Genomic DNA, 25440 nt, shown 5'->3' on the forward strand with positions numbered 1-25440 from the left:
CTATGAGTTTCAAACTTTGGGATATATGTTTAAATACGGCAGGTTATTAAATGTGCGCAACCGGAATACATAAAACAAAAAAAGTCGGATTGACTCCGCACGTCCGAGCAAATGAGCCGGATGTAACCCTTTGATGAATTCCATATTTGTTTGGACTCTTTTCAGTACCGTGATATTAAAATCCTGCCTTTAAAATCCTCCTACCTTTCGAATGCGAATGATTGGATTTTTTCTAGATGCCGCGCACGGCGAGGACGCCCTGTGTGTCTACCTCTGCGGCGACGTTAAAATTTGTGGTAATCTGCCAGATCGATAGTTCCATATTCATATCGTCGTGGTACATTCGAAAATAAAAGTAAATCATACTGTTGCACCGTATTTGCTGATTTCATTAACCAAAGAAAATGTATTACGCGCCATGAATGCGCCGCATTTATTTCCTTCGTTGCAATACTGGTCATGCCTTTCAGAAAACAATTGTATTTCGGTCGCTACGCCTTGCTCCATAATATAGAGTAAGATTTATGTCGAATAAGGCGTTAATCAGGGAAAATACAATTTCATTTCGGTAGAAGCTTAATAAGGACCAGATTTCCGATTAATACGGTGTAACAGTTTGAAGGAATGACTGGCGAGAAGGAAAAATGTAATAGTCTCTATAATTTGCGAAGCTTGGGGAAAATTTATTACACAAAGTGTCTCGAGAAGAACCGAACAAAACTTCAGATAAAAGTTGTAGTTTGACCTCTAAATTTGTGGTCAAGGTCAAATGACATTGGATTTGACCTTGACCATAACTAGAGATCAAACTAAGATCAAATTGAAAATATTAAATCGAACTCCATCTTTTATCTCAGCCATCCACAGAACGCTAAACTTTACGTCCGACAATGGGGTAAAAATTTTTTTCCAGTACGTCCTTGCAGATCATTTAAGGTCAAGCAAAATTTATAAGATTTTGAATGATAAACTAGATAGTGACGCAATAAAAAATGATTAATTTAATTCGGATAAATTTGTAGAATATCAAGAAATCGATATGCTCGTGACCTTGAATTTCACCTTGACAGTAACTTTCAGGGTCAAACCAAGGTCAACTTAAAATGGACAAAAGTTTCTCGCAAGTTTTATAGGATTATGAATGACAAAATAGGCGATGATCTTGGATTTGACCTTCACCACAAGTTGCAAGGTCACCTTAATATCAAATGGAGTGCGCTATTTTATGCCAGCGTCAAATTTTATGTCGGAATTTGAGGTCAACAAATTTTTCTGAGATGCGCGATGTGAGGTCAAACTCATTTTATTTCTCTATAACTCGATAAAAATGTTTCAAACTAAATTTTTAGGATTCTGAATGCAAAATCAGGTGGTGACTTTGGATTTGATCTTCACTACAAGTTGCAAGGTCAATTTAACGTCAACTTAATATCAAGAGGAATACATTATTTTTTATGCCAGCAACGGACATACAAATTTAACGTCGGAATCTGGGACTAAAGAATTTTTCTAGGATGTCCTTGCAGGTCATTTGAAGGTCAAACTTCATTTTTCACAAGAAAATAATAGATTTAAATGTAATAGAAGTTTTCAAGTCCAACTGTTACTACGATCGTTTTAGCTTCTCACATTTTTGTCGAATTATCCACAGAAAAATGAGTTGACCTCTAAATGACCTGCAAGGACACTCAGGAAAAATGTACTGGCATAAAAAATAGCATGCCATATTTAATATTTTCAAGCTGACCTTCATTTGACTTTGAAATTTAACGTCAAGGTCATCAACATAAACGTTTCTTAATACCCTACAGCTTTTGTCTGAAGCATTTTTAGTAAGTTTTTGAATATACTCTGAGAAGTTATAGTTGTATGTGTTGGGTTGGAATAATTTTAGGGCGATCTGCTCCTTTGTTGAAGATTTGGCGACGCCTGGTAATTATGCGGTGGAGAGCTTGTATATGATGCGCTCCGTGCGTAGCCGGTCCTATTTAAAAAACGTAAAACGGCGAGTAACAAGACGAGACATCGTTATAATGTAACATGGATATCTGTAGTTGCAAATCAACATACATGGTCATGATTACAATAGTACAATGATTCAAACAGATTGATTCTTTGTCTGTAGACAAGACCCGTCGGAAGGCTCGAGACATTAATCGTTTAATCCATTTAAATAAATCAGCCGAATCTCATTTGTATGCAAGATTTCTTAAAAACCAACTTAAACAAAAGAATTTATGTCATATTATGCATAAGAAACAATGAGAGTCGGGTCTTCGGTCGAAAAAGGGTTTTGTAAATTGCTACTTTGAATTTGGAGATGATGTACGCATGCTTAAAACGAAAAAAAAAAAATCATACGGATGGCTTTGTGAAGCTCGGCATAATTTAACTGTAAAATGAGCCAAGGCAAAGATATTCGTTACGATATACATTTATTTCATTTCAATAGTAAGAATGCTGACCAGTTATTTTAACTAGCTGGTCTTCGTTACAGTTTCTTTGTATATCGCTAGATTAAAATATTCGTTCCTTTTTTTTATGTTTGAATATTAATTTGCGGTTTCTCAAATAATAAGAAAAATTATTCACAATAGCAAACAGTTCTAAAGGTCTAAAAATATGGCTTAATATCGTTCCAAATTCACATATTTCCATTGTGCATTTTGTATACCTTTTCTCTATTCAAGCAAAAGGGCAAAAGCTTTATGTACAATTTACAAGATATTATTCGGGAGAACCTATAAATCGCCAGCAAAATAGATTCAACCAATTTTTCCGAATAACACACGCGAGTTTTATTACTTTTATCGACGCCAATATACAGCATTTTTTCATGGTTTAATCTAAAATAATTCCTGTAAATATCTTCAATATAGAATGAATCACGACTGATAGACATCATTCATGACAATATACGCGTCACAGTTAGTGATAATTGTTTCCTTTTCCTATTTATAAAAATATTTCCCAGACATACACACAATATTTGGAAATTGTTTCCATCGAACATCGAACATTTTAATAAAAAGCCAAATAGAAATCGGATCAAGAAGCATACAATAAAAGCATTTCATAATGAACGGGAAATCACAAAGTACTACCTGAAACAGAGGTAATGCAATTAATTTGTGAATAGATCAAAAAGAAAACACGGCATAAAGCTGTAATTTTATATTGCCATATTTTATCAGTCACAGTAAATGATTTAAAATTTCGTTGATAAATTAACGTTAAAATACAGTTTAATTTGGAATTTTAATGGAATTAAATACTAAAATTATTATTGTGACATTTTTCTTTTTATGCAATTAATATTTTTATAAATTCAAAACATATTTAATGTTTCAACTGTACTTAACAGAATTAATGTTTTATTTTCAGCCTAATAAACACTACCCAAGCTTTCAATACTTTCAAATTCGTTATTTCTGTCATATTTTTACTCTTTCTCACTGTCCAAATTTATAAAATAGTCTATAGAGTATTTAATTTATTAAAGCAATAATTTTAGCCCACCCTGTAGCCGGCCGGAGTAATACGAATTTCCCGCGCAGTCTCCTTAACTGACGCTACCTTGTCGGTGACCTTCGTTGTTATCCGTATGTTTAGTTCGCAGCAAGGTAGGAAGATGTCGTCTTGTCAGTTTTGCCTCAGTGTATATTGAGTTGTCGTGGATTTGTATCGTTCGGGGTTGCAAATCGTATTCGAATAGAAAATTCAATGAAAAATAGTGTAAATCATTAAATAAATATAGCAGCGTCGATACTTCCAGACTCTTAACAGAAAAAAAACACCTTACCTGCTTTAGAAAACCAGTAAAGTTGTTAGTGTTGTGTAGTAGCAAAAGTAGTTTGTCAAGTATTTTCTACCTATTAAAAATGTTAATATTTCTCAAATATTTTGGGTAGCAAGTAGCAATTAGAGCGGATGATCTCATTTTATAAATTAAATGTATTTTTTTAAGCTGTGTCTGCTATGTTTTCTAGTGTTACTGGTGCCTTGTGATTACATACAATTAAATAATGTACAGTGACTCTGTGACAAACCGTTAAGGATCTTTTGAGGTAAGTTTATTTACACGTACAATTACAGTATAGTAGTAGCTTTATTTTACCACTTAATAAGACAAAATTCTGCATGAAACAAGATATTCTTGATATGCAACACATCTACCAGCAAATGTTTTTTTTTTGTTTACCTTAAATATCAAGCCATGCAAGTTGAATTGGTGTTTTATGCTTGATAGATTTATATAATTACGGTTTGCCCTGAAGATTGTTGTTAGAATGCGTTTGTTTTTTCTGTTTTACAACTTCCAATGAAATTCCTCGACAATAATCCTGTAAAAATGGCTGCCGTCGGATAATAATTGCATGTATGTCTTTTATATTTGTTATTCCTGTTGATTTCATCACAAGGTGTTTCACAATATAACAGAAACTTCGCAGTATAACCAACTAAATATTTAAGACTGTCGCACGTATCCAGTACTCACTGAAATTAAAAAAAAACAGGTAACAAGTTGCAAAGCAAGGAATGCATTTGAATTTTGAGACCCTGAATATACGATTTTAAAAGGTTTCTGTTCTTAATTTGTATTACTCTGTACTTCTACCTGATTCGGCGGCTTTCTATCTCTACCTACCTTACCCTCAATAAGAGGTGTCTAGGTGTAAAGGTAGTTAAATAAAAATTTCTTGTTTAACTTCAATATTTACTTTCAACAAATGGTTTAAAGCCGAGAGTCGATTAACGAAAGGGAATAAACGTGTATAGTTAAATCTGTTTGAAACCCAAATCCACTATGAAATTGTTAAATCGTCACCCTGAAAAAATCCGCGTCGGTTTTACGTACAATATTTTCAAACAAAGCTAAGACAATATAATCGCCTACGAGTACAATTTCATAATAATTTTGCTAATGGAACCATGACGTTCGATTTTATGGATTTTTTTTTGTTTAATTTGTGGGCATTGTTAGCTCAACCAAGAGCGTAACAAATAGTATAGTAAATCGTAAAAATGCCGGATAAATGTGATCAATGAATTTTATTTGTTGTCCGAGTAATCTTCACTGCTTTTTTGTCGCTAGTATGTAGATGCGGTATTCAATATATTTACTTGCTTAAATAGCAGTATTTTTACCTCATTCTGATTCTATGCTGCTTTAAAGATAAAAAGAGTGTTTGAATTTGAATATCTACGTAGTTTTAAAATTTTTTTAAAGTTTCGAAAATGAAATGCAATATTTAAATTTTCAGTAATCTTTTACGTAAAAAGTGACCTTTTTTTTTTCATTTGTTTGTTAAACGTTGCTTGCAGCAGGTTTCATTAGTAAAATGTGATTTCTGATTTAATCTTGAGAGTTACTTTAAAATAATGTGGGTTCTTTAGGCCTGCTATCAACGCACTAAAAGTTCCAGCGCCTGAAATTGCTATATTTTATCTTTTATTAGTAAAATATTTATTTCAGGTTCTGTTGAAGGTCCATTTTAATGTGTTATCATTAAGATTTATTGGTCCCAACTCTTTTATCTTTTCTTGTTTTCTCCCTGAACCCGTTAAGCTTTCCTAAAAACTCTTAAGTGCCGTATGTATCATTTTGATGCCACGTACAGTCTTTTTGATAAACGCTGCACCATTTCGGCGTTTACAGTACAGGTTTCAAGTTTCGTTTGATCCGGCGTGTTGTTTCGTGAGTATTAGAAAATCCTTTCAGCTTGTTGGAATTGTCATCGGCCGTCAAATTTGATTATGAACAGATTATTTACTGCTATCGCACCTAAGGATTATGTAAAGGATCTTTCCTCACATAATGGCAGTAATCCGAACTCTTTCAGTACTTTCGGGGTTATTAAACCTCGTGGCCAAAATTCTCTAAGCGTAAGAAGATTACCGATTACCGATCAAGGAAAATTTTTTTAACTAGTTTATGGACTTTAAAATTAGAAATTCCCGTCAATGTGTTTGAATTTGAAAGGTCTCGACACAAATTTTAAAAAGTGGGGTAATGAATTATATATCCGCTTGTATTATGTATTGTGACCACCGAGAAAGTGTGGGTATTCCTTGACAGCGAGCCTAACAGGAAACAATAGAAAAGGGTTCACTCGACGTTAAAGAGGGTGTTGTTGGTTAAATAATAAAATATCTCGGATCGATGCGGCCTAAAACACACTGTGGATTATGAATTTCAAATCTCTATATCCGATTTGTGAAATGTATATATTTAGCGGCAACTATACGGGGGGAGAAAAACGAGAGGTACATTATTGAAATGTGCAATATCGATTTTGTTGTCTAAAAACACCTGATAAATAACCCACGTCAAAGACAGTGTTGCCAAAGGGGTGCCGCGCTTGAACGTTTACAAATATGTTCTTAGTTTCATTCGTAGTTGTATTATGAAAAGTGCGTTTCCCGATGAAAAAAAAAAAAAAAAACAATCGAGGAGTAATTTAAAACATTTGTCTCCATTTGAAAAATGAATTGACTGTAATTTCGTTAAAAGGGAATAAATGAGGCTATAATTACATTTACGTTCAATTGGCTATTTATTTATCTATCGTCAAGTAAATAACTGTTGTCTCACGTACATATTGAAGTGCGGATAAACAGAATACCATGCAACTTCGTTTGACGTAAATATTTCAGTATTTTAAAAGCGGAAATAGATAATTTTCCAATCGTGTGTTAAAATATGTTTATTTCTATGTTATGTATTTTATTTTAGATTTTCCTGATAGGTTTCTACCATTTTTACCAGTAGTTTTATAAGAAATTAGTGCACAGAAGTCTAACAGGAATTGAACATTAAGTACTTAATTTGATGAGTAACAAAATGTTTATTTTTAGATGTGACTTTAGTCGGAACTACTGCATTTATGTCGCTCATTTATTTGCTGGCAAAAAAACATTTACGATTAAATGAAAAAATATAAACTAATGCAAAAAATTAAAGGGTCAAAAGGTTTTCCGAAATTTTTCCGTGATTTTCGACAGACTGTATTTAGGTGAAAAATGGTCGTATCGGGAATTAAAAAACGCATTTTGAAGCTCCAAGATTCTAGTTTTTAGATTTTTTTGTCGCGCTATTTCTTAGAATAGCATGATAACCGTAGCTCCTAAAAAATTTCAACCGAAAGATCTAAGAACTAGAATCTTTAGAGCTTCAAAATGCTTTTTTTTAATTCCCCATACGACCACTTTTCACCTAAATACAGTCTGTCAAAAATCACGGAAAAATTTGGGAAATTCTTTTGACCCTTTAATTTTTTCTATTAGTGTATATACTGCTTATTGTTAAAAGGCGATTAAAACCGTTCTTTTTTCGATAAAATTCATTATGAGGAGCAGAGGCATAAAGTTACGTTTTATAGTGGTAGTTTTGTTCCCTCATAAAATTCCAGTTGCCCCGAAAGTTTTTCAAACTACGACTTAATCTGACTTCCTCTTAATCAGGGGTAGGTAAATCACGTGTTATCTTATACAAAGACTTCCTTGGAACTTCCCTGAACTTCCTCAGATAGTTGTCCTCGCGTGTTCACCAAACTTCCTTCCAGTTTAATCGTTTGAAAAATGCAAGGAAAAACGCGCCGCCTCTGTCGAGGAAAGAGAAAGCTCACTTGCATGATATTGACAGCTATAATTTTTGATTAAGTTAACTCGGGATTCGAGGGAGACGCATTTATTATTTAAGCTTTTAATTGTGAATCAATTACTAAGGCCTTAGATCTGAATTAGTGCGATGTCTGACTTTTTCTTTGTTTTATAAAGCGATTTTATTGTTCGTGACAAGCATCATCAAGCATCGGATATTTCACTTTTTGTCCCAGAACTTCCCATTTACGACGGGATTTTAATAAAATGGATGATGTATTTTCATTTAAATCCGAATTAATGCTGTTATCCGCAATAGTCTATCGATTTCGAGTCGTGCAAGGCTCTAATAGACTACCTAGTCACAAAAATTAAAGAATAAAAATTCTAAGTATAAGAAATCCAGCGGATTTTTTTTTTTAATTTTTACTTCCCTTTCGAAGCATCCCGCCTCAAGAAACTTGATTGTAAAAATTAATTCCAATATTTATCACCGAGAAATGGGCCTTAGTCCTGCAATTATTTCTTTTCGTTACAAAATCTCTACCGTAATAACTTCGGTGGGTCCGTAGAAATAGAAATCGTTTAATTGAAAGAAATTGCCCACAGAGAATTGCCGTAACAATAAAACCCATATATTATTTGTCGTTTAATAGTTATGAAAGTAAATTAATAATAATTGTTGTTGAGACGCATGAACTTATCCTAGACAATAGGTGCATTGTGAAAAAGGTAAGGTCATTAATGGAAATTGTGTGTCGTTATTATTTTCGTCGTTGGGCAATCCGATAAATTTAATCGAGAATTTAATGCATATTTAAGATTTTAACGTGGATTAAAGATGTTGGTGGTCCGACAGCCTTTGTCTGTTGGTAAACGCATAGTCGAGTGGACAGAGGAAATCCTATTTCACTAATTTATTACTAACAATAAGTCCAATCCAATTTCAAAATACGTTTCATTAAAATTTTTCCGTTTATAAGTAGCTAACTTTTTGCGGAATCATTTCTATAAAAACTGGAAGTGCAATAAAACAAGCAGTCGCAAGTATCAAACTTTAAATTGAGATTTGCACCCCTGCTATAAGGGCGGGGATTATTAAAAAGAGTGGTAAAAATAATAAGTGGTAAACGGTAGTTTTTAAGTGACAAACTTTAGATTGAGATTTGAGTCCGTGGAAAAGAAATGTGGACTGGTTCTTAAAACGCGCTTTTGCGTAAGGTTAATTTTGAAGATAAATCCGAGATAGTATTTTTGTAGCTTGACTTCGTTATCTGAGAGTAAATAGTAGCATAAAATGTGTGCGAACAACTGGCAAGCAAAAACGAATTTAAATATGATTTATTCTATATCCGCCAGCTTCATTATATTAACGTTTCGTTTTAACTCTATCCTTTGATAGAGGCAAATAAAATAACGGTCACGTACGCCTAAAATGTTTGAATTATCTTTACGCCTCGCCCGTTCCAAATCCTTAAGACGCGAAACATTTAATTTGTGAATTTCGAAACTTCCAATCTTGTTCGGGTAGCTCCGAAAATAAACCCGGCATTTTATCGAAACTGTTATTGAATATAGATTTATTTCCTTACAGATTATTTAAGGTCTTCGGTTTATCAAAACACTGACATCGTAATTCTTAATTAACTCGTATTGGACGCAAAATAAAATTCAATTCGCAATTTGGAAATAATGTTATTTTTCCTTAAAATTGGACAGGGCAGATAGAGTAGTTAGGCTTCGTATTTTTTTACCGATGTTTCGATTGCATGAAAACAAGTTTTTGCGGTTGGTGTAATTTTAATGTTTAAGGGTATAACAAAATATGGTTTGAGGTACAGTTTGAGTTTTTTTTTCAGACCAGAATTCCTTAAACTATTATAGCACCCCTGCTTGCGTTGTTCGATATCGTGGGGTGACGTACTTCATACAGGTACGTAGAACAGAGTTGTGTTAATTGTTTTAGTGGATGTTTATATTTATACAAATTTTTTGTGTTTGGTACCTCTAACAGGTATACAAAAACTGGATACAATGTTATAGCCTAGATTTTTGTATATTAAAAACGAAAAATTGAAACAAGTGAAACGTCATTTTGTGAGTTGAGCGTAACCAGTTCTGAAAATAACGAAACATTCTATTAATTTTGTCTTTTTTGGGAAACTTGGGCCGATAAATTCAACTAATCCTTTATTCCGCTTCCTAAATACAGATTTATAAGTGTTGCTCAAACGCCGAAGTACGTTACTTATGCTAATAAATTGTATTATTAAGATTACGTTACGGGATGCTAATGTTTAGTGGCCTAGCTCAGCGTTGGTATTTACAACGTAAATAATAACGCATTCTTAAATACGGACAGAAAATCAATTTAAATCACGGGATTAGCCGTCGGATCAATAGTTCCTGAATTTGCATACGGTTATTGGCCGATAAAAGTTTTTTTTTATTTGGTACACCTTATATACTCATCAAATCCATCCTCGAAATTATAATCTGTTTTTGATATATGTATATGATCCGGACAAGCCAAGAGCATTAAGTTATCTCTAAGTCCATTAAGTCCGAAAAGGTTACCTAGCTTTTCCACTTTCCTGGTCCGCCAAAACATGTATGGGCGATGATGGAATGTGGATACTCTCAACTAAATGGTATAGGCGAAGCTACCTATACAATTTAACAGCTCGTGATACTCTGCCCCGAGATTAAAGAATTTTCGATATTCCCCTTTAATCTTCCATTTGCATTTTTCAAATATTATATTACGGTTTTATCTCCTCGAATTAATATAATATGTGGCCCGTGGAAAGAACTGCTTTACTAATTATGATTTAGATGCGACGTTAAATTTAATCGCATATTAGTTAATTAATTCTGTTTATTCAAAATTGTGGCGTCGCCACATAATTCCTATTCATTTAATTAATATAATTTCAATAATGTAAATTTTAAAATTAAGTACAAACAATCACATTACGCTATAATAATTATGGATTATAACATTTATCCTTAACGGATTTGCAATGGAGTGTGGACATAAAAAATATATAATTAAATTGATTTTTGATTCACCATTATTATGAAATAAATTTTTCAATAGACTCATTCAGCAACATTTAATTTTTCTTGGTAGCACTAAACTCGCTAAATATGTGGGGAAAAAATCGGGTCGATAGCTTTAATAACCACAGATAACAGGTAAACACTATTGTAAAATCGAATTTCAGAATTCGGAGTCGCTGAGGCCACGTGCCTCTCCACGCGTATACGAATGACGCTAGAGACTAGTTGTCCAACTATGTAATGGTTGAATGTACTACAACTTCAATAATTTTTTCTCGGAAACTATAAGGATTTTACAAAAAATTTTTTTACTATATTGACTATTACTCATATCGCATCTATTCCCAAATTTTTTTGGATATGTTGTGAATCACCCTGCATAATTTAATTCAAATCTTTTATAAGTGCAAAACTGCAAACATATTTGTTTCAAAGCTACCAGTTCGTTAAAAAAATATATATATTTAAAATTCAGTATTAATGTAGGAATTATTCAAGACAAATGAAGCATATTATAATCAAACTTATGTTTTCTTGAAAGAAAATATTTTCTTGCGTATATACAGGGTCGGAAAGTCCCCATGGTTCATCGGCCGTTACGTGAGAGCGATAAAGAAAGTCATAGAAATCCGTGCGATAGGGAAAGATGGCTATAATGAAAGCGTCTAATAGTCACCGCCCATTTCGCCCTTCCACAAATAAGATCCACTTCTTATTTGTGGAAGGGCGAAATGGGCGGTGACTATTAGACGCCTTCATTATAGCCATCTTTCTCTATCGCACGGATTTCTATGACTTACTTTATCGCTCTCACGTAACGGTCGATAAAAAAAAAATAAAAATAAAAACACCACAGAAATGAGACAACCCCCAAATCCAAAGGCTTGTGCGGAAGGGGGCTACACTTGAAAAAACGCGGACAAACACCCATTATCCATCGACATTGCCAGTGCCGACACCGGGGATCGAACCCGGACCAGAGTAGGAAGCCTAGCCGAGAAATGCTTGCCACCGCACTCTCGACCGACTGCGCTACCGTGGCGATATAAACCATGACTCGATGAACCATGGGGACTTTCCGACCCTGTATAAACGTGCGATACCTTAAAATCAAATGTTGTATATTTGAAACAAGATTTTTTTTGCTTGCACTAGTGCAAGAACGTCTTTACGTGAGAAAAGGATGACATGGTACAGGTGAGACCCAGCCAAGTATGTGGGCTAGCCTCCAGCGAGTGGTATGACGTCACAACATGTCATTCATTATTTTAAGGGACAAATTGTCGAAAAAAAAATCTCATCAGCTACCTACAATGTGCCAATGCAACTTCTCTATGTTCTTAATCAATATGGAACAGGTTTGAGTGTATTTTGAATGGTTTTAGTATAAATCTTTTATGTATTTGACTGTTTCCCATATTTTTACCGGTGCACGGCATATTTAATTTCTACAGTAGTTACTTTCGGCGCATTGTTGGTTAAATATAGTTTTTCTAGTTCCTTCAGCATTTCCCTGGTACTGAAATTAACAATCTCCAAATTTACATTTAAAACAACAAAGTTGCCTCTCACTGGGAGCAAGCAGTAATCCCCCTTCTATATAGTTTTTACCTCATACAAAAGTTTGCGCAAGTTATGTATTAAAAGTTTGCCGCAAACTACTTTTATATTAAAACTTATACCCGTTGAGAGAATTATAAGATGTGGTACATTATTTTAGCGAAATATTTAATATTCTTGTCTTTATCACGTACAAAGTTGTTAATACTAAATGAGTACCCCATATTAAAAGTTTATTTAATATTCCTTTCAGGGAATTTCTGAGCGGAGTTTTGTCTGCGAAGCACAAATATTCCGCTGTGTAGCATTTGCTACGTCTTTTGTTTAAAAAACTGCATTTATTTGTAAGTTGACTAGTTTTCTTGTATGTTTCGATAGAAATATCGCTTTAATTCCCAGAGTAATAAAATATTAACTAATTAAAGATGGCGGGGAGGTAATTGAATCCGTCTGGAAAAATTGGTCGGAACGGGTGTTATCTGTTGTTCCGTGACACTAATGGCTAGTCGTCCTGGTGTTATCTGCCCGATCACCCTGTACAAGTCTACCGATGGGTTTGTGTACAAAACCCGTCTGCTGTCAGCAGGTAAATGACGGATAGAGATAATGCAATATCGATGCTGATGACATGTAAAGTTTAGCTTACCAATTAAGTAGTGTTTCAGTTTATCTATCCCGGTGTGTCCGGTTGGACACTGGCTTAAAACCGACTGCACCGGGAGGCTCGAATCATTTTTATAATAACGAATTTTTAATGCCCTCTACACTTTCGTGGAATAAGACCTATCATTAGGGCCACCTGCCTTTAATAAAATCAAATGAGTCTTTTGTTGCCTCCGATAAAATTGTTGCCTCTGCGCAGATGCTCAGACTGAAGTGTTAATTACTTAGAAATTATGTACCGGGTGGTCCAAAATCCGCTTAAAATTACGACCGAACAAATTCTTCTCCAGTGTCGTAGCGAGTTTAAGTTACATTGGGATAGGTTAAATTAGGACTGGACGGTATAAATTTATTAGGACCCGTGATCTACGCCTTTCTTTATCTGGGAAAGTGAGTGTAACTTTTGTTTTATCGGCCGTAAATTGGTGGGATTTTAACTACGGACCGCAACTAACGTTTTCCAAATTCGTTTTTATGGTCCTGCTATGGGAGTTTTGTTATTTTGGACAAATTCACCGCCCCCGCATACTGACGTTGATTTAAAGCGATTTTTTAACTCTTTAAACTTGTGTAAATACATACCTGGTACATTGAATGCAAGTATTCAAAGAAACATCCTGTATTCTTGCTGTTCTATTATCGCTCTTGACAAAGACTAATGTATGTTTGCGCTTAAATCATGTTTAAATCCCCTTTTGGAGCGCTCCTGCCCGCTACCCACAAAGGTTTATCGAGAGTAAATTTTGATTATTCGGTCACTAACCTAGTTTTTACTGCGTTTTTAATGCGGAGTGAATGACAAATCATTTTACCTAGACACATGAATGTTTTTTTACATTTTACATCAACGTACAGGGTGATTCAGTCATGATGTCATTAATTTCAAGGGAAGATAGGGAAAAATTAGTAGAATACGAATAAGCGATTAAAAAAATTTAAAAAGCATTAAAAAAATATTTTCAAATCATTATTTAAACCCCTATTCGGGACGTTTCTGGCGGCTGATCTACAAAGGTTTATCGAGAGTCAACTCGGTCACTAACCTAGCTTTTACTTCGTTTTTAATAGTGAACGACAAAAACACACCGTTTTACCTAGATACATGAATGAATAACACTTTCTTTTACATTTTAAATATTAACAAGTATTATTTATTTGTTAATAAAAACAAATATATATAAGGATAGTAATTGTTTTCGAGTGTTTTTACTTACTTTCGGTATCTTTTTTGTACACTACGATCAAAGATCAAAAAGTAGCGAAATATGTAAAATATTTTCGAAAATTTTTAATACAAAGTAGGAGACGGCCTCATCGACTGAAATATGTTTCGAAACGTCGGGAACTTTCCGACGATTTTTTTTAAACTATCGTTTCTGGCTCTAATAAATTTCACGATAATTTGCATTCCAGAACGCGTGGGAGGTTTTTTTTTTCATATCGTACGTTTCGTAGCTCGAAAGGTATTCGGAATTTGCTATTTACGTGCATAATGTGATATATTATTTAGATACATCAAGATAGTGTTTAATAAAATAGGTATTGCGGTATTCTGGAGATCCGTTGTACGTAATAGTGCAAACGGAACATATATCTATCATAGAAGGCTATTAGAAAGTGCAATAATAGTGTGTAAATTGCTGCTTTTTTACACCCCGCGTATTATAAGTGTTCACTTACTAAACCCATTATGTCATTTAGCGTTTTTTTTAATGTTTAAAAGTAAAACCCATTATTTTGTAATTATTCATAAAATGAAATTGTCTGATTGGTCGGTCACTATGGGGCATTCAACTCGAGTCATTTGAGCCGAGTCCGACCGGGTCACTACAAGTTGCAAGGCCGTTTGAGTTTCGGTTGGGTATTTTACTAGTACATTCGTTGTATGTAGACGATCTGGGAGGCCAACCTGAACGGTTTTTTTTCCATTTCCCGGTTTCCCTGGTTCTTTCGTGTAAAACCGTTTAATGCGATTTTTCATTCAAATCACGAGGGCCCCGGTGGCCGTTCGAGCTATTAAAATTTTAATTGCGCTATTATTATTTTCGCATTAATTCGGCGAAAATTAATACCGAAATTAAATACCTACGACCCGCGTTCATTTCGATAGTTCATAAAAAGCGCAAGGTGTGACAAATACTACGGTCCCTTGGTCTGTTACAGAAGTGAATTCGGAAGATCGGTAAAAAAAGTTATCGGGGGATGGTGAAGAAAATTTAAAATCAAGTTTTTCGCATTATGGCATATTCATAAAACTAAATCGTAAATGTTACAGAAATAAAAAGAGTATTTTATGCAGCAGGTTATGTTTAAACGTCCCTTCAAGTACAAGTTGAAACCTACTCTTTAAAAAACGTTTGAGAGTTTAATGGCATATGATTGTGTTGAATTCATTATTAGGCAAAGGCGTACGTGTTGTTTTTGGAAACGGGTAACAAATACATAATAGGTATAATATTTTAAACATTGGATGAGACTTTTTTAATAAATTTCCAACAGCTATATAATATAGTATATTTTGTCTAAACATGTATTCTTTATAGTTTAAATTCCTTTAGAAGAATTACCAAAATATTAACATGCCCAGAACCTTTATAAAAACGGCCAAATATACGTTTTCGGATTCGCTGAAAACGTTGGTTTTGTCAGATTTACTTTAACTGAAAAAAAAAAAATTGTCCTAATTTTCTTGAGCTATTATAGTTTATGTATATTCCGTGGGAAAAATTACCAAAATATGAAAGTGCCCAAAACCTTTATAAAAACGTCCACATATACGTTTTCGGACTCGCTGAAAACGTTGGTTTTGCCAGATTTACTGTTAACTGAAAAACAAATTTTGTCCTAATTTTCTTGAGCTATATTATAGTTTATGTATATTCCGTAGGAAAAATTACCAAAATATGAAAGTACCCAAAACCTTTATAAAACCGGCCAAATATACGTTTTCGGACTCGCTGAAAACGTTGGTTTTGCCAGATTTACTGTTAACTGAAAAACAAATTTTGTCCTAATTTTCTTGAGCTATATTATAGTTTATGTATATTCCGTAGGAAAAATTACCAAAATATGAAAGTACCCAAAACCTTTATAAAACCGGCCAAATATACGTTTTCGGACTCGCTGAAAACGTTGGTTTTGCCAGATTTACTGTTAACTGAAAAACAAATTTTGTCCTAATTTTCTTGAGCTATATTATAGTTTATGTATATTCCGTAGGAAAAATGACCAAAATATGAATGTGCCCAAAACCTTTATAAAGACGTCCAAATATACGTTTTCGGACTCGGTGAACACGTTGGTTTTGTCAGATTTACTCTAACTAAGAAAAAAATTTGACCTAAATTTTCATGAGCTTATTATAGTTTATGTATATTGCGTGGGAAAAATTACCAAAATATGAAAGTGCCCAAAACCTTTATAAAAACGGCCAAATATACGTTTTCGGACTCGCTGAAAACGCTGGTTTTGTCAGATTTACTCTAACTAAAAAAAAAAATTTTTGTTCTAATTTTCTTGAGCTATATTATAGTTTATTCCCTAGGAAAAATTACCAAAATATGAAACTGGCCAAACCCTTTATAAAAACGTCAAAATATAAGTTTTCGGACTCGCTGAAAACGCTGGTTTTATCAGATTTACTCTAAATGAAAAAAAAAATTTTTGTCCTAATTTTGTTGAGCTATATTATAGTTTATGTATATTCCCTAGGAAAAAATACCAAAATATGAAAGTGTCCAAACCCTTTATAAAAACGCCTAAATACACGTTTTCCAACTCGCTGAACACGCTGGTTTTATCAGATTTACTCTAACTAAAAAAAAAAAATTGGACTAATTTGCTCGAGCTATATTATAGTTTATGTATATTCCGTAGGAAAAATGACCAAAATATCAATGTGCTCAAAACCTTTATTAAAACGCCCAAATATACGTTTTCGGACTCGCTGAAAACGTTGGTTTTATCCGATTTACTCTAACTAAAAAAAAAATTTGTTCTAACTTTTTGGAGCTATATTATAGTTTATCTATATGCCCTAGGAAAAATTACCAAAATATGAAAGTGCTCAAACCCTTTATAAAAACGCCCAAATATACGTTTTTGAACTCGCTGAAAACGCTGGTTTTATTAGCTTTACTCTAACTAAAAAAAAATTTTTGTTCTAATTTTCTTGAGCTATATTATAGTTTATGTATACTCTGTAGGAAAAATTACCAAAACATGAAAGTGCCCAGAACCTTTATAAAAACGGCCAAATCTACGTTTTCGGACTCGCTGAAAACGCTGGTTTTGTCAGATTTACTCTAACTAAATAAAAATTTTCGTCCTAATTTTCTTGAGCTATATTATAGTTTATGTACACTCTGTAGGAAAAATTACCAAAACATGAAAGTGCCCAGAACCTTAATAAAAACTGCCAAATATACGTTTTCGGACTCGTTGAAAACGCTGGTTTTATCAGATTTGCTCTAACAAAAAAATTGTCGTGAATTTTCTATAACTATATCAGAAAAATGACTAGTGTCCAAAAATTTTATAAAAACGTCCAAAAATACGTGTTCGGGCTTGCTGAAGACGCTGGTTGTGTCTGATTTACTGTAATAAAGCTATAAAATATATTTTATATATATTTCCTAAGAAAAATTTTCCAAAATATGAGATGACCTTAGAAAATCCAGAAAATTTTGAGAAATATCCAGTGTTTCGAATGAACCATTTATTAGCGAAACCTTGAGCGTTTTTTATCCATTTTAAACAATTCCAAAGGTACTGATGACAGAACCAAGTGTACCAATATTTTAAGAATTTGCAAAGGAATTGGTGAATGATGTCGTTGAAATTAAAAACTGAAATGAAACAATTTTAAAATACCCGAATAATGTAACATATGAACAATTGAATCTTCGTTACGATGATTCGAAATTTTTTTAATCATTTTTCTTTGCGGTACTCTTTCGATACAGGGACTCCAAGAATAGATATTGCATTTTAACGCACCGTGTATATAAGCTACCTCGTAATAATCATGTTATATCGAGAATGGCGTATTAACTTCGCCATTTTTTTCAAAAATATTGGGCAACTGTTAACAGATGGATAATTTCCGAGGTGTCTTAACAATTTACAACAGTCGATTCGTTCCATCTAACCGTCGTTCTGTGTCTATGACACTATATTTTACCAGGTGTGTCTCATAAGGTAAAACGAATACAAATTCCTCCTTTCAATATCCGAACGACCAATACATAATAACCATTATCACAATGGGTCTCTTATATTCAATATGTTTATAAATAGGCACCACGAAATTTTAATACAGATTAAAGATCATCTGACTGGTACTTTTAAATAAGCGGTAATATATTTAAATGTATTTGGATAATATAAAAAACCCATAAATTTGATTAGTTACAACGTGCTTTGATACAACTGATAACTCCACAACCCGAAGAAAAAATGCCGGGCATAATTTCCGGATAAATAAAATAAAACGAAGTAAATGGACCCTTGCATCAAATAAAATTAAATACTTTTACTTTTTTTTTTTGTTATTTCGTGTCACCCTGTGCGGGATGACGAAATTAAAATGTCAGATAACATCGAGTGGGAAATATTCCATTTGACCGGTCCTTTGTTCGTAAGTTCTTACCCCGAGGCCCTCCTCCGTCGATTTTTGTATTCCGCGCGATGTTATTTTTGTTAACAATTAGTCATGCGTAAGAATTTAAAATAAGTTTAAAATTCTGATCGCCTGTTACCCATGACCGTGCCATAGAACGAGTGCGACTTCAGTTCTGTCGCTCGACATTCCGCTGCCTCGGTTCAGTTAGCTTTGCTGTAGCAGAACTCCTCTGGATCTTCCTGGTCTGCGTGGAAAACAGACTCGAATCGAAGGTCTGTTAAAAATTTCGTCGCGATATTTGGGTGAACTTGCGGTAAAAATGCGCTATCGACGCGTAACATAAATAAATACAACTCCAAAAGGTTTTATTCCAAACAAAACTATCAAAATCCCGTGGTTGTGGGAGTGGTGCGTTTATCAGTAAATAAACAAAACGGGAATGTTTCAACCAGCGTTGCCAGACGACAAAATTAAATGTCCCGCACCGGGAGACGCTCAGTCCCGCTTTTCCCGCTCTTGTTTTGTTTTTTCTTTAGGCATCAATTATTTTCTCCAGGTCTGTTATTAAATAGATATTTCCTGATTACGTCCCCCCTTTTTTTTTTAGACATCGATTTTTTTTTGAAGATATCCTGATTTTTTGAGGCATCAATTATACAAAACCGTAGTAATGTCCCGTCGCTTTGCCCGAATAAAAATCTGGCAACGCTGGCTTCAACAGATCATCCCAGCTAATTACAACTGTCGGCGTTGCCAACTGTTGTTATAAAAATACTAAAGAGCGAAGATTTTCCTGGATCCCTCTGTACATTCTTAGGTAATTAGCAGCGGCGGTATTTATATTTCTCAATCCGACGAAAATTATGTGGATTACGTTTTCCCTCAATGATTTAAAAATAGCGTGCTAGGGGTTAGAGGTTTATGAATTTCTAATGAGGATTGCGATGAAGTACCTGTGGAAGTGACTATTAATTTTTATCGAATGTTTAGTAAATCATTTATAGGGTTGTTTTTCCCTCGGATAAAAATAATAAATCGCGAGAATCATTACCCGTAATATCGCCCTCGGTGCAGAGCCGGTTCCGTTCAAACCGGTTCTAGGACGGCGTTTGGAAAATAATGGTCGATTTATTTATAGTCGCGTCTTTAATAATTACCTTCTAATTTTGAAAACTGAGGTAAATTTAGCCTACAGTCGTTCATTTGTACCCTCTTTTCGTTTGGCGAATAGTGGGGTGCTCTCGTAAACGAAAATTTGTTTTTCTTCTACAAAAACAGATACAGGGTCGGAAAGTCCCCATGGTTCATCGGCCGTTACGTGGATGAACCATGGGGACTTTCCGAACCTGTATAAAGAAGGCATACATGTTTTTTGATAGGAATCATGTCCAAAAGCGCTGTGACTGCACAAACGATCGCGAGAAAACATTTTCGCGAATTTCCGAGATACTGGCAGCTCTACATCGCCATCAATCCTGCAGGAAGCTGCCAAAATTTCACACACCTTTCCAAACCTCGCGCGGACCTCACTGATGTACACATTGCGGAGCCAGCGTCGAGGGTGATTGAACGTCAGCCCGAGGACCATGCAGTTCGATACCAGTCCCAAATTCTCGTATATATCTTGTATGCAGATATTACATACATTCCATTTATTAAAAGACTTAACGTATGCTATCGGGACAAACTGGAGTAGGAAACGACCTGTCGGATGCAAAAAAAAGGACGCATTATAGAACTTGAAGTGATTCACCGTGTGAGTTATTAAAAATGTACCCAGTGAGCTTTCGATTGTTCGCAAGGCGGTGTAGTTCTAATTACAAATCGAGGCTATCAAGGTCAGGTATTTTTACTATGTAAATTATCTTTTATATGAAAGACAGGAACCGTCAGACAATAGTGTAATATTTTTTTTTGTAAAACGAATTTCTGAAGGTAATACCTTAGCGGTCTGGTCCCCCCGTTTTAGCCGATCATTCTGAGATAGACAATTAAGTGAGTATAGCTATGAATTAAATAAGTCATTAGTTTTTTTATGCTGTCATTACGAAGATAATAAAAAATTGTATCAGGAAACTACCGTCGACGGGTATCACGAGAGTTACCATGGTAGCATTTACTTTTTTTTTTCGGTCTACGTGAGATCTGTTTTCGACGAACGTTGGAAACTAATCGAGTGGAAACCGCGGCAGTTCAGGACATTTAAAAGCAAGCTTTAATAATAAATTTATTAAATTATCGGAAACAGTTATAGGAATTCTCGTTTTACGTATTTATCCGCATTAAGTTTAATCCAGCTATTAGTATTTAGGTCAGTCCAACTGCACTAATAAACATTTTTCCGTTGTCATCGTTATAAATGTTTTCTATTTCAGATGGAAAAAACTTGGCACACCGGCAGCGAATATGAGAGCTTAATAAACGTTTATATAAAAACGGAGATGATCCAATATTATGTATTTTATAAATAGAAATAGAACTTGCGATGTTTTTTTCGGACAAAAAAGCTTTATTTGTATTTCGAATTAACCGCAGTATTAACCCGTTTACTTTTTTGTTGCAGACGATACTCTGGAAATGGATGATTCGATAGAACAGATATAAATATTTGCTACAGGTAACAATTTACTTTATTTTTATTTATTTTTTGATCAGCATAAACTTACTTAGATTTAACGACAGTGTATTTACTTGAAAACGTCGAGTTCTACCCTAATAACTGAAGACGGTGGAATTACATGTAATACGGGGAAACTTGGATATTATTCAGATTACAGTAATTTGGACGAAACTTATTAAGGATAAATGACCATATCCTACAATAATTTCTGTGCATAACAATAATTCTAAGCGGTTATTATGCTGTTACCTTCTTTCCTGCCACCTCAGTGTCCGTAAAGAATCGTAACAACAAAGAAAAAACATCTTGGATATTGCCTGATTTTTTCGCCTGACTTTCGAGTGTCACTAGACCCCAATTTTTTCTTAACGGAATAACTTCTGTAACTATAAATATTAGGAACTTTTTTTATGTATTACACAGCTGTGTTGATATAATTTTTTAATTGATCAAGTCGAGTTTAAAGAAAAACTGAGATTAAATTTAATTTATACACGCACTATATTCAATTTGTTCTATAATTTTACAGATTTTGAAATTTAATTATTAATGTTTTAATTGTCTCCTTTTTTATTGACACTACCAAATTATGTTTCTAATTTCAAGCCACAAATTAATTCTTTTTTTAGAGTTAATCGAACAAAATTTTCACGAAAATTACGTCATTTGTAACAATAAATCGCGTCACCTGTTATTAACGAAAGGTATTTTAGTTCCGCTGACAAAGCTCTCCTTTAATAAAGGTGGTTGTGAGGAGAAAAAAAAAGTGTTCGGGTTTAGAGGAAATTCCGCCATCATCATCTACAGAACAAATGTATCGAAGGGTCGTTTTTGTATTGTTAAACGGAAAGCGACGGCTAAATTGTCGAAATTAATATTGCCTCATCAAATAATAAAAGAAATATATGTAGACGTTCGCTGGCTGATGTTATCGCGGCGCCCTTTTGGCAAGCTCCCGGAATTGCGGTAATTTCGTGTGGAATTCATCGTCAGCACTTCCCAATTTAATATCGAAACAGAAAAGGAAGCGTACACTCTTTAAGTCCAATATCCCTCTCGACGACGGCGTGGAAAAAACCACCACGTGCTCCCAGCTCAAGCACGCGGTTATATGGGGTGACAAATAGTTAATAAACATATTACACCCTAGACGACTTTCTGCCCTCTACGTAAGACGGCTGAAGCGGTTATAAAAATTTAATTTTAATGTCAGGCAAGTTTCCTCCCACAGTTCGGGAAAAATATTTTTCTCCAACCAAAGGTTAAACAACACAAGGGTGTTCCAAATAGGCCCGAACCCCCGACAGCTTTTTCCTATCAAATAAAAATCAGATATCAAGAACCCAATATACTGTTGATCTTCGATTTGACCTTGGCCTTAAGTTTCAAAGTTAAACCAAGGTCATCCTGAAAATATGAGATGGGATACCCTATTTTCTAGGCTAACAATCGATAGAGTCATATTTTGCGTCCGAATATGGGGGTCGGAAAATTTTTCGTGTATGCCCTTGCACGTCAGTTGGAGGTCAAATTCATTTTTCCCTGAATAACTCGACAAAAGGGTTCAAGTAAATTTTGTAGAATTTTGAACGACAATAAACTTGACCTTCACCACAAGTTGCAAAGTCAAACCAAGGTCAACTTAATATCTATGCAGCGCCGACTTTATATCGGAATCTGGAATCTTCCATTATGTCTTTGCGGGTCATTTAAAGGTCAAACTCATTTTTTTCTTAGTAACTCGACAAAACTAAAAAAAAACTTCTAGGATTTGATAAATTAAAGTGCGACCTTGGATTCGACTTAACAGCTGATTAGAATGACAATACCATCAGTATTTAATTATTAACCTAACAGTGTTTAAATTCAAAATTGTTGTCAAGATCATAATAATAGTTTCAGTTAAATACGACTGTTAAGTTACTTTTATATCCATTATTTTTTGTAAAAAATAAATTTGTCCTTCAAATTACCTCCAAGGACATCCTAGAAAAAATCTTTGATTCCGACAAATTTTGCACTGTCTGTTGTTGGCGGAAAAAAATAGCGTATTCCATTTGATATTAGTTGACCTTGCAACTTGTGAAGGTTAAATCCAAGGTCACCATCTAATTTGTTTTTTTCTCAGTAACTCGATAAAATTGAAACAAAACTTGCAGGACTTTGAATGGTAAATTAAAGTATGACCTTGGATTCGACCTAACAGCTGATTAGAATGGCAGTGTCATTAACCTTGAGTGTTAAATTCAAAATTGTCGAGATCATAATAATAATTTAAGTTTAATACGTGTGTTAAGTTCTATTACTTTTATATCCATTATTTTTTTGTGAAAAATGATTTTGTCCTTCAAATTACCTCCAAGGACATCCCAGAAAAATCTTTGATTCCGACAAATTTTGCACTGAGTCTTGTTGCTGGCATAAAAAATAGTGTATTCCATTTTATATTAGTTGACCTTGCAATTTGTGGTGAAGGTTAAATCCAAGGTGACCTTCTAATTTGTGATGGAGAATCCTATGAATTTAGCTTGAAACGGTTTTGTCGAGTTTATTCAGAGAAAAATGGGTTTGACCTCCAAATAAGTTTCAAGGGCATATAGTAAAAATTATCTGATCCCATATTCAGACTTAAAATTTAGCTCTTTATCGATTGACATGAAAAATAAAGTGTTCCATTAATATCTTAAAGTTGACCTTGAAACTCAAGGTTAATGTCAAGTCAAGGTCACCAGCTAGTTGGTTTCTTACAACTTTTTTCTGAAACGTTGAACTGTGTACAAAGAAACAGCTAAAACACCTGCGCAGTTTCTGACAATCATCACTGTAGTCCGAAATTTTGTAGAATTGTTTATAAAACTTATCTACCGCTAAGCTAATGTCACATTGTGTTAAAGCCGATTGCAAATAAAGAATTATATGTAGAAACAATTTCATTGTTGGCTGCAATTAAATTTCTAGCTCTTGTCAAGGAAATAATATGAAATTTGTGAGATATTAGCGTTAAAATGACCTAGACGTCTACACTGCGAAAAATAATTTAGTTGTTTGTAATACTCGAAGAAGTAAATTTCCTGCGCTCATGGTAATTATAAATTTAATATCGGTTCTTGCACTATTATACGAAAAACTTGATTGGAGCGTTATTAACGACAAAGACGGGCAAGTGTGAATTAGGAACAATCGGGAGAACGCACTCGAAAAACCAATATCCCCTAAACGAGGCGAAAAAAAGCATCATGCGCCTATCAGAGGGGTGACAAAATAGTTAATAAACATTATATTGCCGCCGATTTGGTCCCCCCACGCATCAGGCACGTGTATGACTAAGGCCACATGATATGCAGTTATAATTCGGAAGATAAATAGGGGTTGACATATATATTCTCCTAGTTTTTACATAAATTGTCGCCCCTAGACGGAGCGTATGGCACACCATTGCACCAGGATTCATTGTTATGCGAATAATAAAAGGGCCCCCCCTCTCTTGGCCCTTGCCACTGTTCCGAAATGATAAGCGGCCCCGGATGACTCGATTGTTACTTGCGTTCAACTAGAATGGGGAATGAAACAATTTCCAATTTTCTTCCGTTTTATATTTTATCCGAAAAGCACTGCTCTCGGATTACTTTTGCTTTTGATGTGGAGATACGATATTATATTTGTACAGGAGCCTATCGGTTTTTAAGTCCCGTTTTTAATATATAGAAAATGTAAGAGCGCGGATTCTTTGACCTGAAAGAAAAATTATTGCGATGAAAGAAGGCAAGGTAAACATTCTAAGGCGCTCGCGATGGCACTCTTATAAAATACCTCCGTATAGATATTTGTCGTAGGTATAGAAGATCTCTTCAGTTCTGAAGCCGCATTGAATCATTTCGCATTTTATTTTCACGGCAATCTCGAAATTGAATGGATTTTTCCTTTGGTATCTATAAGTATCTCTAGCCTTTGCTCCGCAATACGCTTAGGACCCTATTGCCTAGCTCTGAAAGCAAATACCAATAAACACACATATTTTTTCATATCCTCATCCCATATTTACTCTTTGTTGCAGTTTTCAGCGTCTGTTTCTATTTTTAGTAAGAAATATTAGATTTTTAAATAATAAATTTAAGTCATATCCGTATTGTTAATTTTTAACTGTGTTTTGAATATTTATTTGCAAGTATTGTAGTTTTCTCAGTGTATATACTACTAAAAACGTTACTTAAGGGGTCGTTCTCTCAACTGCGAAAAAAATGGAAATATTTTAACATTTTTGGGGGATTTTTTTTAAATTTAGATTTTAAATTTTATTTCACTTATGTGA

The 25440-nt window shown here is 34.2% G+C and overlaps 1 protein-coding gene across 3 annotated transcripts in view; it reads left to right on the forward strand.

Moving 5' to 3' along the window:
• The first annotated feature begins 3645 nt into the window (after positions 1 to 3645).
• Positions 3646 to 25440, forward strand: part of LOC108906797 (latrophilin Cirl) — a 95715-nt gene continuing 73920 nt past the window's right edge. The window contains exons 1-3 of one of the 3 annotated variants that reach the window (XM_018710164.2): positions 3646 to 4067; positions 9462 to 9535; positions 21075 to 21128. The gene's annotated coding sequence lies outside the window, so the exon portion shown is untranslated. The remainder of the gene's footprint in view (positions 4068 to 9461; positions 9536 to 21074; positions 21129 to 25440) is intronic. The other 2 variants (XM_018710166.2, XM_018710165.2) reach the window with 2 other exon arrangements.

Source organism: Anoplophora glabripennis, unplaced genomic scaffold, assembly GCF_000390285.2.
Source record: "Anoplophora glabripennis isolate ALB-LARVAE unplaced genomic scaffold, Agla_2.0 scaffold5, whole genome shotgun sequence".
NCBI lineage: Eukaryota > Metazoa > Arthropoda > Insecta > Coleoptera > Cerambycidae > Anoplophora > Anoplophora glabripennis.